General features: G+C 37.4%; 1 pseudogene; it reads right to left on the bottom strand.

Moving 5' to 3' along the window:
* Positions 1–468: 468 nt before the first annotated feature.
* Positions 469–3,343, bottom strand: LOC139881331 (casein kinase 1-like protein 3; annotated as a pseudogene).
* Positions 3,344–12,122: the final 8,779 nt, after the last annotated feature.

The raw sequence follows: 12,122 nt of genomic DNA, 5'->3' as shown, positions 1-12,122 counted from the left end.
TTAAACCATTATTCCTAATAAAAATTCGCTATATATTTTTTTCCAATCTTAATTAAAATGAACATATCTTATATTTCAAACAATACGCAAAACTGAATTGATTAGATACAATTATAAATTTTATTATCAAATTAAATCTTGATATGTAATTTTTAGTTTTTGCTATGTTTATATATTTTTTAAAAAAATAAAATTTTGATTCTAATAAGATCGTAGATTTTAAAATAAAATCAAAATAATTATAATTAATATAAAATTAAAATAATTTTCTTGTAATATAATATTTGATATATATTTAATAATATTTAATACATATAATTATTATATAATTATTATATGATATATTTAAATTATTAATTTTCAAAAATACGACATTTCCGTCCAACGGACACGCACACTGACTAGTAAGCATTAAATTAACAATACAGAACAACTTAATTCTGAGATAAATGTAACTTAGTCGGACAGCTATTCATTCACAAAATCATAATCACAAGTACCAATAGGCAATAGCTGATAAATTGACGTATCAAAAATAATGTAGTAATAACATTACAAACATTAATTTTACAAAGCTGTGAGATCATGCTCCGCCAAAGTTAATGACAGACAGGTCCATACCAGTTGCTATTTGGTAGAAGAAATTCGGAGTACTGACGGCACCCAACTGCTTGAAGCACCATTTTTGTTAGGATTTTCAGAATCAGTTGCTTCTACTTGTTTTGTCAAATTTCTTTTCGAGGTACTAGGCAGAGCAGATGAGGGTAAATCTGGTGGTGCATTACTAATAGCCTGAAATAATCACAAATTCATTCACAGGGCTGTCAATCATTCATACTGAATTTCCTAAGAGAGCTTAACTATGGACTTCCAAAAAAACAGAACAAACTTACATGTTTTCCTGTAGGAATATCATTGCTCCAATTTTGAACTCCTGATGGCCTCAACTGCTTGTGGACGTCAGGGCGAGGGATATTCTTCGACGCTCTGTGCTCTGCTGGCAAATCATTGACTCCTGAAAGTCGAGCATTATCAGTCCTGATAATATAGATTCAAAACATTGATCAAGTGACAAACAACCTGGTCAAACTTTGAACTAACCTTTATACTTGTTTACATCTGCAAGCATCGGTCTACTGCTCGTCACTCTAGATACATCCTGAGACACAAAACGAGAAGAGAATAGTCAGAAAGATTGAACAGAAGAAACAAAGGCACCAAATAATTTTATTCAATTAGAAAACACAAACCAATGATTGACCCTGAGTCTTTGCCCTTTGCGCTTGGTGGTACTTTAGGATGGTCCAGTCAAATATGTAATCAAACTCGTATCCTGAAAGATGGTGATCAAAATGAAAACCAAATATTACAAGCAGAATTCAGAATTGGGGGCAGCAACAACTGTAGCTGATGATGACTGCAAAGGATACCATTTAAAACGTTCTGATGACATGGGACAACGCCCTCCACAGTCATCCTGTTAATAAGACAAAAGTTTTCTTCTTTTCTTTAGGTTCTGCAGATGATAAGAGTCAAGAGACAAGGCTTGTTTGGCTTTTGTTGTCGTCAAAGGGGGAGCAGATATTATTGATGATAAAATTAAAGTGGTGACCTACCTTCCCGAGTAAACAAGTCACGAAACAATCGCTTCAGATATCCATAATCTGGCCGCTGATCAAATGTTAGTGAATGGCAATAGTGCAAGTATGACGCAAATTGCACCGGATGCGACTTACATAAAACCTGCAAGAAAAGTAATGTAATGTAAAACGACATAGAAAAGAAAAAAAAAAAAAAACAAGGAAAGCAGATGGCAATCTTGTTTCTCTCTGAGCATACCTCAATAGGGGTGGATACCTTCTTCTCACATATTTTATCGTATTTTTGCTTCTTGGTGGCACCCTTTTGACCCTGCCAAGGCAGGCTAAAGACATGATAGAAACTACTCAGCCTCATTGATCCATATAATAGTGTCAGATTTAAAAGTAAAATCCTAACTGATAAATGTTTACGCGGATGACATACCTTCCTCTCAAAAAGTACAAAAGAACATAGCCCAGAGACTCCAAATCATCACGTCGGCTTTGCTCTGAAATATTTAGGCCAAAATAATTATAAGAAGAAAAGCAATATATATCGAGAATACTAAGGAGAACAAAAGTATATTGACTGACCAATTCCCAGATGTGTATTACAACTAGCGTAGCGTGCAGTCCCAGTTAAGTTTTTGTTCTCCCTGTATGAGTCCGCGAGGATTAAACTACTCAGGTCACTACAGCAACAAGTGGAATCAAGAACCAAAGAAAATTACCTGTAAGGAATGTGGCGATGAGTTGTTGAATCCCTGTATCTTTTTGCAAGGCCAAAATCAATTACGTAGACCTGAAGGATACAGAAAAAGCTTTAAGGACACTGAAAACAGATTGGAAAAAAAAAACCACAATAACATTCATATACCTGATTAGCTTTTCTGCCAAGACCCATGAGGAAATTATCTGGCTTGACGTCTCTATGCATAAATCCTTTAGAATGAATATACTCGATTCTTGAAATCTGGAATTAAGGAACAGATAAAATATTAACACAAGTTAAGCAAAAGCATAGACCATGGAAACCTGTAATCAAATTACCATCTGGTCAGCCAATATCAAGACTGTTTGAGGGAAAACTTCCGCCCACAATACACAAACAGGTCTTCAAGACTAGGTCCCAATAGATCAATGACAAGCGCATTATCGTCTCCATCTACTCCACACCACCTAATACTTGCTATTCCACCTGAAACAGTACAAAAATGAAAAATCAAACCTTTTACAAGTTTTTTTTAACTTAACAGCTTTTACACGCACGCAACCTGCTCGATTCAATCAATTCAACACAACATAGAAATCCAACTTACTCGATCCTTGAAGAATATTGTAGAGCTTAGCTTCGTACAGTAATTGGGGATGTTTCGTGTGCTTGTTTTCCTACAATACGACAAGTAAATAAAGTTACAAAATTTCGTAGCTGAATGAACAAACAGCTCTTAGGAAAAACGAAATCCAGTTAAATTGGAGCTCAACTCCATCCACACAGTTACTCTGTAAAATCAAAATTGAGAACAACTAAATAATCGATAAGACTCACAATCTTCACGGCGACGATTTCCAAGGTATCGATATGAGTAGCTGAAACAAAACATAAATCACAACTTGTTAACAAAAACAGCTCTAGAATCAAGAGAAGAAGCTAAGAAAAATGGAAAGAAACTGTGAATTCACGAACCCAGGAAGATTTCACCGAATGATCCACTCCCAATTTTGCGACCTAACTTGTACTTATCTCCAATGATCCTCTCCATGATTTGAAGTTTGACTTTTTCAGCTGAAAATTCTTCAGACAGGACACTGACAGAATTTTAATTTTTAGGGTTGTCTACTTTTGTTTGGGTTTTATTTGGAAATGGAGAATTGGAAAGGAATTGGGTATAATTAGACATAAATTAATTTGTGTGGGTCCCTTTTTGATTTTATAGAAATTATATAAAATATTTGGGTCAAATTGTCAATATTTTCTACCTGAAGCTTGTCAGATAATTACTTCAAGTTTGGTGAATCTGTAGGAATATTATACTATGGATAAGGTTAGTTGCAAGTTAGTTGGAACTCATTTTATTTTTCACATTCATTGTCTGGAAATGAACATGTGCTTGACATCAACATTTCTAATGAATCCTTCCGTCTGAAAATACTTGCCTTAATTTCGGACGGAGGTGATTTTTATTTGGTTCTTACATTGATTGTCTGAAAATGAAAATGTTCTTGACCACAAATCTGCATACTTATATTCTAGTGTTTATTTATGGCTTCCTTTTCATCCCTGACTTGAACTTGAACATCTTCACCAACACAAGGACCATAAGCCTTACAACAAACAAGTAATAAACAAAATTGAATAAACTCAAAATGCTTATAAGCCAAAAGTAGTAATCAAAATGAGCCTTGTTGATATTGCTCGAGACCCAACTCTCTTTCCCTCCTTTTCCAGTGAAGTAATTGACCATGCTAAATATAAAACTCGATAACGAGTATCCAATTCCTACACCTACTAAGGTGAGAACCAATGCAATACTAGACATGCTATTCGGAAACTCTTTGAAAAAGAATTCAGTCTATCCGACTATAGTGAATGCATTGGCTATGCCGCATAGAAACAGATTCGGTAGAATCCACCAAACGGATATGTCGACGACAGCTAGAGGATCATCAGCAAACCTGAATGAGTAGCAGTTTTTCTTCGAACTCCCTCAAGGATTGCTGCCGAAGCCATAGCCATGGAAGAATACAGAAGACCAATTCCCATTCTCGTTTTTACGCTGAGACTTACCGGCCTGTCGGCTATTTTGGATGCTATGGGAAGGATTAGATTATTGTAGAGAGCAAGAAACTTATGCAGAAGAAAACCGTGAACAAGCTAAAAGATCCGGCTGGAACTTCGAAGTTGGGAGTAATGTGTTTGGCCATGGTCTTTACCTACATGATGACAAAACCATATCCAGAAACTTGCTTTCTCCGTCTTAAAATACATGCCCACTAAGTTCAAGGTATGAGGCTCACCAGTACAACTTGAATCGATGCCTGAGAAAGTGCCACGTTAAGCATGAAAGATGTAGACAGAATTAGAGCAACTCTTATTAATGCTTTTAGTTCCTCTACTTGATCTACTGTGCAAACCATTTATTCTTATATAAAGTATAAGTCTTGTTGCTGGCGGTTTGTAACAATACAAGCCTTGTTCAGAAATCTAGAGACATAGGTTAAATCTGAAAGAACACAGGCCGCCTGATTATACAAAATTATTTAAGTTATATCCTGGACGCTATAAATGTGCGAACTAAGACATACGACTCAAGTTATATGCTGGATGCTACAGATGCGCGAACTAAGACATACGGTGTAATTTTCAAGCAAGACAGAATAGTAAGTGCAAAAAGAAAAGTACACACAATATTTTTTACGTGGTTTGAAAACCGATATGAAATTTACGTTCACGGGAGTTCGTCCAGAACTGTTTCACTATAATAAGAATTACAAGTACAACTGAAATTTTCCCAAGGCTAATAATCAGCTAGACCTCACCAAAGACTCTTTCCATAATTATTAAGTGAAACTACTCTACTACTTATACGGCAAGTATATGGAATTTTCCTAGGCTAACAATCAGCTAGACCTCACCATAATCCCTCGACTGAATAGAGTACTTCTATAGTGTATAATTATAGGATTCTTTTCTCAAACAACTCACTATTACAATATTCCTCGTTGAACGGATTAGTGAAACTAATAAGTGCATAAACCCTAACAAGAAGGCTGGATGTATCAAAACGATGAAAAGAACAAGCATAAAAGAGGGCTGCCGATTTCTTTTATACTTGGAGAAGTAGGGTTTCTTTTCTTGATCCTCAATCAAATCACCTTAAAGACAAAGATATTAGGAGTATCTTTGTTTCTTGTTTGGGAAATGGAGCATCCACTCAAAGGGAAATCAGTTAATATGTCAAAGATGCCAACACAATATGTCGTGATTTTCTTCAATATAACCATGTCGAACCAAATTGATATTGGTCAATCGAACCGAACCAACCAAACTGGAAAAACAAATCATGCAGTTACAAACTCCCCCTTTGGCATTTTTGACAAAACCACAAAAAGCACAAACGGATTTCATCAATCAATGAGATCCCCAAATAACTGTATCTCCCCCTTTTTGACAAAAAGGACAAAGGCATCCATTAACCATAGACAAGATGATACGAAAGTTTGTCATAGATAAGACAACTAAAGCACACCAAATTAAGATAAACAAAGTTAACCTTAATACAAGCTTCCCCTCAAATGGTGCACAAAATAAGTCTGACAAATGCAAAACACACTCCCCCTTACACAGAGCTCTTCCTAATTTCCATTAGCAACATCATTACGCGCCCTTTCAAGCAAGACCCTTCTTCGCTCCACATGCCTCTGAATAGCAATGACTTCATCCAACCGAGCATCTATAGCCTCTAAATCTCTGGTTTTCTTGACATCATTGTCTTGGACAAAATCTGGATCTTCAAAGTCGAATGATGATCAAAGAACCGAGCTTCCAGTACCAAGAAACTTGCCTGATCTTCAAAATCTTCAGTAACCAGCTTCTCAAAATCCTGATCAACCAGAATCTTATACACAATCGAAGGAAACACCAAATTTCCCTTCTTCGATTTTTTTGCAAATGATGCTACACGGTTGAACATGTGAGTTCCCAGAAAAATAAGCATCCGATTTGCCACATTATACATCCATCTTGAAGCGTAAACAAAAACGACAGAATGATTCGAGTTTGGGAGCCAGTTCGATACACATATCCTGTGAAGAAAAGCAAACCTTACAGTCAAAGGGCCATTTTTTAAAACACCTTTTCTTGGCCAAACTTGTTATGTTCCCTCTGTAATAAGTTGTGCCACAATGTCAAGATCTATGGCATCTTCTTCTTCTTCTTCTTCTTCTTCAAAAAGTGGACACTCAATAGCATCAGCAAACTGTTCAGGGCCAAAATCATACCACTTTCCTCAAAAATACACTTTGTGGAAGTTCGCTACATCATTTTCATCAGAGATAGATCCATGCATGTTAGCATACACCTTTCGCACAACAGACTCCACATACTGATCTATAGTAGTAACAGTTCCTAGAAGGTTGATCTCATCCAATACTGGCCACCAAGTAAACATCCTCAAGTCACACTCCACAACATTCTGCTGGTTGAGGATATTCTTTTCAGCAATTTTCTCAAGGAATTCAATAGAAGCAACATCAGGAAAATCTCTAAATTCATCTCCCCCATCTAAAACCATAGCATCAGACGCTACAGATTCATCATCTCAATCAGATGCAGCACCAGGAATAAAATCAACACGGAATGACTCATCTTTAGATAACATAGGATCTGCCATAGGTGTAGCATGTATGGCATCAACTTGTTCTTCAACAGAGTCTGTCATAACATGTGCAGCATCAGACTTTGCAGCGATTTGTTCTTCAACATTCTGCATATCTTCTTCTTGAACCTCTTTCTCTTCAACAGTTTTCAGAATCACTTTAGGTACATTCTTTGATCTTGCTTTTGATGAGCCAGCTCTCTTTCTCTTCTTTTGAAAAAGATCGCTCAAAAGAACATCATCTTCATTCAAACACTCATCAACAGGGACACTAGGTGGAATCACCCTAAAATCAGGATCAATAGTTCCATCATTTACTTGCTTCATCTTCTCTTTCATCATATCCTCAACAAAAGATGCAGCAACATCAACTGAATATACAGCATCTTGTAAATCTCTTGTTCTGGAAGTTGAGAAGACCCTGGAGATGATGTCGATGGAGGAAAACTTGATTGAGACTCGTCAGATAAAAATGCACTTGCTTCAGATGAGTAAACTAGAGTCTCAGGATCTCTGTGCGCGCGAGCTTTGCGCCGACGTTTGTTTGATTTCACCATGATTCGAAAAATTCAAAGGAGAGAGAGAGAGAATTGGAACGGTCGGTTTGTAATAGAGAAAGAGCAATTTTGACAGCAAAGGTAAAGTGAAGAAGAATAGGTTTTACCTCTTATGTGTCACTCCTTTATGGCCTAAAGCACAACTCCTTTAATCAAGCCCATTAACAAAGATAAGCTTCAATCCAATTTGATCAACCAAGCCCAAAGCTCCCCCTTAAGCCAAAATACTCCTTCCTGATAGACTTGATCCAAAATAGAGAATAACAAATAGAAGTAATCCAATCCAAACTATACTAACCTATACTAATTTTTTCTTTTCATTTTTTTTCTCGTTTTTTTTAATAATAAATATTGTACAACAAAAATGGAAAGGATACTTCTTCTAGACAAAACATACTCCCAGAGAGTTTCTGAGAGCTTTAAAACGAGCCGACCCTAGTCCTTTGGTGAATATGTCGGCAAGATTCTTCTCTATACCAACATACTTCAAGTCAATCTTCTTTTCTTCGACCAATTCTCTGATGTAGTGACGGCGAACATCGATATGCTTCGTCTTTGAATGTTGCACAGGATTGTGTGGAATCTGAATAGCACTTTGATTATCACAGTACAATGTCATAGATCCCTGTACTAAGTCATAATCCTGCAACATTTGCTTCATCCACATTAACTGAGCACAACAAGATCCAGCAGAGATATATTCAGCCTCGACAGTCGATAATGACACATAATTCTGCTTTATACTATACCAAGACACAAGATTAGTGCCTACAAAGGAACAACCACCTGATGTACTCCTCCTATCCACAACACTCCCAGCCATATCAGCATCACAGAAACTTGAGAGAATAAGATTTGTGTCCTTTGAATACCAAATACCTAAGCTTACAGTGCCCTTCACATACTTCAGAATTCTTTTCAAAACCTTCACGTGAGACTCCTTAGGTGCGGACTGAAATCTAGCACAAATACCCACACTATAACTAAGGTCAGGTCTGATAGTAGTTAAGTAAATAAGACTGCCAATCATGCTCCTATACAACTGGGGATCAATATCAACTCCTACTGCATCTTTTCCAACTTTCTCATTCTCTTCAATAAGAGTTCTAGCTATTTTCGACTCAGTCATGCTGAATTTAGTCAGAATATCTTTGGCATACTTCTCCTGAGATACAAAAATACCTTCAGTCTTTTGTTTGACTTGGAGACCAAGGAAGAACTTAATTCTCCCATCATACTCATCTCGAAGTTCTCTTGCATCAATTTCTCAAATCTGGCCACTTCATCTACTGTAGATCCGAAAACTATGTCATCTACATAGATATGAACAATGGTAATAACAGATCTTCTCTTTCGAATGAATCAAGTTCGATTGACTCCCCCTCGACACTAGCCGGAGTGGACAAGAAAGGTCGAGAGTTTTTCATACCAAGCACGAGGAGCTTATTTCATTCCGTACAAAGCTTTAGAAAATTTGAAAACATGGTGAGGTTGATACTGATCAATAAAACTTGGTGGCTGAGCAACATAGACTTCCTCCTTCAGAAAATCATTCAAAAATGCTGACTTCACATCCATCTGATAAAGCATAATCTTCAAATAGGCAGCAACAGATATAAGAAGACGAATTGACTCAAGTCGGGCAACTGGTGCAAAAGTCTCCTCAAAATCAACACCTTCTAGCTGTGAATATCCCAGAGCAACAAGTCTTGCCTTATTACCGAAAACTTCACCATCTTCATTGCACTTGTTCTTAAAGATCCATTTAGTGCCAATCACATTGTCATATGATGGCTTGGGTACCAATGTCCAAACTTTGTTTCTCACAAATTGTTCAAGTTCTTCATGACATGCCTGAATCCAGTACTCATCGAGCAAAGCTTCATCAATCTTCTTAGGTTCAAGCTTGGAAATGTGACATACATTACCGTTCATCAAGCGATAATTTGGACGAGGCGCTCCACCAATAGTTCTGATATTTATGTCGCCAACAATATCAGCATCAGAATGATCTTTTCGTAGTTGGGCAGAGGGACCTTTTGTATGAACATATTGAATATCAGGTTCAACATCTTCAACAGGTTCTGGTGAATTATGGGAATTTTTAGTACTGGTGTCACTGGTCTGATCAACGGATGCCACAGGATCAGGAACTAAGGCATGGAATATATCATTAGTGGAATCAGCATTCTTCTCAAAAATCACATTGTCAGATTCCATCATAGTGCAAGTGCGCTTGCTGTAACACGGTAAGCTCTACTATTCTTAGCATAAGCAAGAAAAATAGCTTCATCTCCTCTAGGATCAAATTTGCCTCGCTGCTCCCTGTCTCTTCAAAACAAAACATTTGGAACCAAATACTTGAAAGTAAGAAATATCAGGTTATGTACCTGTCCAAATCTCATAGGGCGTCATTTTCGTGCGAGGTCGGAGATAGACACGATTGATGATGTGGCAGGCAGTGGAAATCGCTTCAGCTCATAGACGGTGAGAGACACTCAGAGCTAAGATCATCACCCTAGCCATTTCAGTAAGAGTTCTATTCTTTCGCTCCAAAATGCCATTCTGCTGCAGAGTAATAGGAGCTAAAAACTCATGAGCAATCCCCTTTTCATCATAGAAATCTCCAAACATGGAGTTTTAAAATTCCTTGTCATGATCACTTCTAACCCTCTAGATAGTCATACCTTTATCTGTCATGATCTTATTACTGAGTCTTCTAAATACTTCAAACACATCAGTTTTATGTCTTATAAAATCCACCCAGGTATACCTTGAGAAATCATTAACACACACATAGATATACCTCTTGCCAGAAAGACTTTCAGTTTGAACTGATAAGATCCATATGCAAAAGTTCAAGTGGTCGAGAAGTCATTATGGCCTGAATCTTCTTATGAGTATTTGGTGTTTGTTTGCCCATAACACACTCTCCACACGTGTAGAGAACTCAGATCCTTTGAGTTCCGGTAGACCTCTCACTGTATCACATCTACATAAGTCTTGAATAACACGATAGTTCATGTAACCATCTTCTGATGCCATAGTGTGAACATCTGTGACGACACTCTGAAATAGACATCATCTTTCACCATTCTGTAACAATTGTTGATCAAGTGAATCCTAATCATGACGACCTTCCCAGATGTATCAAAAACTTTGCATCCTCTTCTTGTGAACTGAACTTGCTCAAACTTATCACACAGCTGACCAATACTTATGAGATTGTTAGTTAGCCCATCAACAAACAAAACATTTTCAACTTTGGAAGAATTGACAAGAAGAGATCCTTCACCTTTAACCTTGCACTGGTGACCATTACCAATCGTAACTGCAGCAAAAGTCTAATGGTTTGATCTCTTGCAACACATTCTTATTCCCAGTCATATGACGTGAAGCACCACTGTCAAAAATCTAGGGATCAACTTCAGATTCTTCATCACTATCAACATTGTTGATTTTTGCCATCATAGCCTGAAGTTTGGGATGTTTCTTCTTTCATATCTTCTTCTGCTGGAATCCAAATAGATCCACCTTCTTCTTTGGTGTTCTCTTTTGAATCGGATAGACTACATAGATTCGATTCGAGCAGTAAGATCTGATGTGATTAGGATAGCCACAATGATGACAAATAAGCTTACGCCTCTGATTGTCTCTCTGTGGCATCATATGTTACTGATGACTGATTCTTGTTTTCTGCCGCAGTTCAACTACCTGAGGCGCATGCTTCTTCTGATGAACCCTTCTATCTTTCTTTGGCTGAGCTTTGTATCCCACCCTTGTCAATTTCCTGTAGTCTGAGACGTAGTCAGAAGTTTGTCAAGGCTCTTAGTTCCAGAATTATATCTCTGAAAAGTTATAACAGCTTCATTTTTCTGTTCCAGGGCTAGCTTAAGTTTCTGTTCAGTATCACGAAGCTTCTCTTCAAACTCTAGCAGTTGAGCATCTTTCTCTTTCAGCTTCAATTCATACCCTCGGACAATAGTTCTGAGATTGATAACAGAGTGATTCAACCATTTGTTCTCATTTTCTACAATCTTCACACGTTTCAGCAACGCATCATTAGGAGAATACATCTTCTTCTAGTCATCCAACATTTCTTCTTTAGTAAGGAGAACATCCTGTTCTCCGACTTCCAATTCTACAATATCTTCAGTTTTACCAATCTGACCAGACACTGGTGCTTCTTCTGTGCTAATTTCACCATCCAATGTAAAAATCAATGCCACAAACTCAGTAAGTACAACATGCGGATCTGAGACAATATGATCAGTTTTAAGACTTGGATCAATTATGGCAGCCAATGCCACATAGTTATTCTGAACATCACACTCAGTCTCACTTCGATACTCAACAGACCCTTCATCATCACTATATGTGGGACCAAAAACATGCTTACTAACTTGTCTCTTTTTCTTCAGAAGGTCCGGGCAGTCAGTCTTAACATGTCCTTCTCCACCACACTCATAACAAGTCAGTTTTGTTTTACTTGGACATTATGAGGCAACGTGACCAATTCCATTAACATCCCAAGCACTTAGCCCCATTTGTATTTTTGTTGTCGACAGGCTTCTGAACTCCTCTCTGATGACCCAATATTAGGAGCA

This window comes from Rutidosis leptorrhynchoides, unplaced genomic scaffold (assembly GCF_046630445.1).
Source record: "Rutidosis leptorrhynchoides isolate AG116_Rl617_1_P2 unplaced genomic scaffold, CSIRO_AGI_Rlap_v1 contig142, whole genome shotgun sequence".
In the NCBI taxonomy this organism is placed as follows: domain Eukaryota; kingdom Viridiplantae; phylum Streptophyta; class Magnoliopsida; order Asterales; family Asteraceae; genus Rutidosis; species Rutidosis leptorrhynchoides.
The sequence above is the reverse complement of the archived record's forward strand: the minus strand, read 5'-3'. Positions and strand labels throughout refer to the sequence as shown.